Here is a 4,223-nt window from a genome sequence, read left to right as displayed (position 1 = left end):
AGCAGAGAGGTCTTGCTGCAATTGTACAAGGTACTGGTGAGGCCGCAACTGGAGTACTGTGTGCAATTTTGGTCCCCTTGTTTGCGAAAGTATATATTGGCCTTGGAGGGAGTACAGAGAAGGTTCACCAGGTTGATACCGGAGATGAGGGGGTTAGCTTATGAGGAGAGATTGAGTAGATTGGACCTGTACTCGCTGGAGTTTAGAAGGCTGAGGGGAGATCTTATAGAGACATATAAGATAATGAAGGGGCTCGACAGGGTAGAGGCAGAGAGATTCTTTCCACTTAGAAAGGAAACAAGAACTAGAGGACACAGCCTCAAAATAAGGGGGAGTCAGTTTAGAACAGAGTTGAGGAGGAACTTCTTCTCTCAGAGGGTAGTGAATCTCTGGAATTCTCTGCCCATTGAAGCAGTGGAGGCTACCTCGTTAAATATGTTTAACTCACAGGTAGATAGATTTCTGATCAATAAGGGAATTAAGGGTTATGGGGAGCGGGCGGGTAAGTGGAACTAAACCACTATCAGATCAGCCATGATCTTATTGAATGGCGGGGCAAGGCTCGAGGGGCTAGATGGCCTACTCCTGCTCCTATTTCTTATGTTCTTATGTTCTTATGAATCCAGGGGCTATCTTTGCATTCCAGGTTGATTGTGGAACAGTCAACAGTTTTAGCAGACGAAAAAAAGATCCAATAGTGTTGGATTTGGTCCAGACAGATCTGGCGGTGAATGGCTCAACCAGTTGTCCGCCATATCTGTTCAAGTCTGCATCTCTTCAGAGAGTGGAGATGTGGGCTGTACCAGCGGGATGACCAGGGTGAGAGAAAGCAATAGTTTATTAGGAGCTACGACACTTCATGGAGGAGAGGATATGGTTGAACAGAAATTGAAAAATGTTGAGATAATTGGGATTGTGAAAGTGCAGGTGAAAGTGAATTTGAAGCGTGCTTTTTTTCCCAGCTACCGATTTTATAAGATGTGGGATTTAGAGGGGGTAAGCGAGATTTGGGTGAAGAGAGGTACCAAGAAATGATCAGATGTGACATTGTCTCTAGAATGGTACTGTAGTAGTAGCGATGCCGTGTGAACTAGATAGGCAAGAACTAGATAGGTAAAATGGTACAAGAGATGAGGAACTTCAATTATGTGGGGAGACTGGAGACACTGAGGTTGTCCTCCTTAGGGCAAAGAATATTAGAAGGAGATTTGATAAAAGTGCTCAAAATTATGAAGGGTAAATGAAGAGAAATTTTTTCCATTGGCCGAGGCTCAGTAACCAGGGGACACAAACATAAAAATCAAGGTCCAGTGGTGACGAGAGAAACTTTTTTAGGACACAGTGGGATGAATTTTCCTGTTGCACCCGCCACGGGAATCGGAGCGGGCGCGAGGCGGACCATGGAAATGTCCGTTGACCTCGGGTGGGATTTTCCAGTTTTGGGGCGAGCGCAGCAGGAAAATCCCACCCAGTTAGTGAGTTGTTCCGATCTGGAATGCACTGCCTGATGAAGGGTCGGGGAAGTAGATTCAACAGCAACATTCAGAAGAGAATTCAATAAATACCTAAAGCATGAAAAAATATAGCCCTGAGAGGAATGTGCCTGGAATAAACCGGACAGTTCTTTTCACAGAGACAATGAGATAAATGCGTTCTCTGACATATTGTTCTATCATCCTTATTCCACAAGTTTGTACAAATTAAGATTTCAGCACTGGAACTTTCTGGAAGTGAAGAAGGTCTTTGCGCCTGTTTCAGAGCATTCTAGTGCTCGGCAACATCCCCAGGGGAGCAGATATAATCACTTGTGTGTCTTACGCAGAAACTGAAGCCAGAGGCTGCGGCTTTTGTTCCAACAATGGGGAATGAAGGAAAGGAACGTGATCCTGGCAGGCGACTGGCAGATCACCGTTACACACAACCTTTTCACTGGCTCTTGTGTGGTGCTTCAGTGAATAAAGAGAACAAGTTCCGAAAAGAAAAGAACGAGGGAGTGAAGCAGCAGGGATAAGTAATAAAACACCCGGCAGAGGGACTAAGATGACATTTATAAGCCATCCAAATGCTCTAGCAAGCAATGGGAATGGTACAAAATACATTGTTGAACACCAGGGCCAAGATCCAAATAAAAATAAGACCCAAATGAGAACGACATGGCAATACCATTCTAGCTAGAATATATCAGCATTAGTGCCTATTCCCTTCCTGGAGTCCTTCATTAACTCCCTCTCCCCAGTGACTTCCCACGAAATGTTAAGCTTCGTCAGACACTGCCACTCTAACTCTCAGAAAAATGACATCAAAAGATTTCTAGTGATACACAGATATACTAGTGTCAGGTTTTACAATTTAAGCAGAAGTAACAGCCTTTCATGCCAAATTTTAGTAGCCCGGCTAGCTCAGTCGGTAGAGCATGAGACTCTTTCTCTCAGGGTCGTAGGTTCGAGCCCCATGTTGAGTGCCATTGTGTGGCACAGTCACACAGTGGTCAGCACTGCTGCCTCATAGCATCAGGAATCCCGGTTTGATTCCCGGCTTGGGTCACTGTGTGGAGTTTGCACGTTGTCCGCGTGGATTTCCTCCGGGTGCTCCAGTTTCCTCCCACAGTCCGAAAGACGTGCTGGTTAGGTGCATTGGCCATACTAAATTCTCCCTCACTGTACCTCAACAGGCACCAGAGTTGGCGACTTGGGGATTTTCGCAGTAACTTCATCGCAATGTTAATGTAAGCCTACTTGTGACTTTGATAAACTTAAACTTTTGGAAGCCATGGGCCTTCCACAGGCCACACGAGATGTCACTTGATGAATATTATTCTAGGGATTAGGTGAACTAAATTAATAATTTCCACATTGTGAAAATACATATACCTTGTGCCTGATTTTGAAAATTGGCTCAAAAAGGGAAGTGAAATTTTTTCTCAGTTGCCACCAAAGGACAACAATAACAGCGAATGTGGCAATCAGGAAGGCCAGCTGAATAGCCAGTAATTTAGTGCAATTAAGGTCAGAGGATGGATTATTCACAAGGAACCATAGAATCCCTACAATGCAGAAGGAAGCTATTCGGCCCATCGAGTCGGTACTGACTCTCTGAAACGGCCTCTTTCCCAGGCTCATCCCCCACCATCCCCATAACTCCATGGCCAATTCCTCTAACCCATACATGTTGGGGCGCTATGGGGCAATTTAGCATGGCCAATCCACCCAACATGCACGTCTTTTGAACTGTGGAAGGAAACCAGAGCACCCGGAGGAAACCCACGCAGACACAGGGAGAACATGCAAACTCCACACAGACAGTGACCCGAGGCCGGAATTGAATCCGGGTCCCTGGCACCGTGAGGCAGCAGTGCTAACCACTGTGCTGCCAAAAACACTGTCATCACTTTCCGCTGGAGATTCCTTGCCCTTTGGGCTTCAACTCAAAAATATGTTGATGCACTGGGTCACTTTTTTTTTGCATATGGCACTTTTCAATTTCATAACCTATGAGGGAAAGATCTCAAAGAAGGTGGACTTTTTTTTGGTTTAATGTTGTTTACGTTACTCTGACACCTAGTGGCGGCACATATCTTTTGTGGTCTGAAGTGATGTGTCATAGTCAGAGAGGTTTACAGCATGGAAACAGGCCCTTCGGCTCAACTTGTCCATGCCGCCCTTTTTTTAAAATCAGGTCAGCCCTTCCACAGAAAAGATCCCAATGATCCAAAAATCTAAATCCCTGCCCCCTGCACCAGGTGACAGAAGTGTTAGTGAGGGATTACTTTGTGACCAGTGATCATAATTCTATTGGTTTTAAGATAGCTATGGAGAATGATAGGTCTGTCCCAAAAGTTAAAATTCTAAAGTGGGGCAAGGCCAATTTTAATGGTATCAGGCAGGAACTTTCAAACGTTAATTGGGGGAGTCTGTGGGAAGGCAAAGGGACGTCTGGTAAGTGGCACGCTTTCAAAAGTGTGTTAACCAGGGTTCAGAGTAAACACATTCCTCTTAGAGTGAAGGGCAAGGCTGGCAGAAGTCGGGAACCCTGGATGACTCGGGATATTGAGGCCCTGGTCAAGAAGAAGAAAGAGGCACATGACATGCATAGGCAGCTGGGATCAAGTGAATCCCTTGAATAGTATAGGGAGCGTAGGAGTAGAGTTAAGAGAGAAATCAGGAGGGCAAAAAGGGGACACGAGGTTGTTTTGGCAGATGAGGCAAAGGAGAATCCAAAGAGCT

The 4,223-nt window shown here is 45.4% G+C and overlaps 1 non-coding gene across 1 annotated transcript; it reads left to right on the top strand.

Annotated features, from left to right (window-relative positions):
- Positions 1-2,388: 2,388 nt before the first annotated feature.
- On the top strand, positions 2,389-2,461 carry trnak-cuu (transfer RNA lysine (anticodon CUU)). Its single transcript has one exon. It is a non-coding gene; the product is annotated as a tRNA-Lys (tRNA).
- The last annotated feature ends 1,762 nt before the right edge of the window (positions 2,462-4,223 follow it).

This window comes from Mustelus asterias, chromosome 1 (assembly GCF_964213995.1).
Source record: "Mustelus asterias chromosome 1, sMusAst1.hap1.1, whole genome shotgun sequence".
In the NCBI taxonomy this organism is placed as follows: Eukaryota; Metazoa; Chordata; class Chondrichthyes; order Carcharhiniformes; family Triakidae; genus Mustelus; species Mustelus asterias.
Note: the sequence above shows the minus strand (reverse complement) of the source record. Positions and strands in the feature narration are given on the sequence as shown.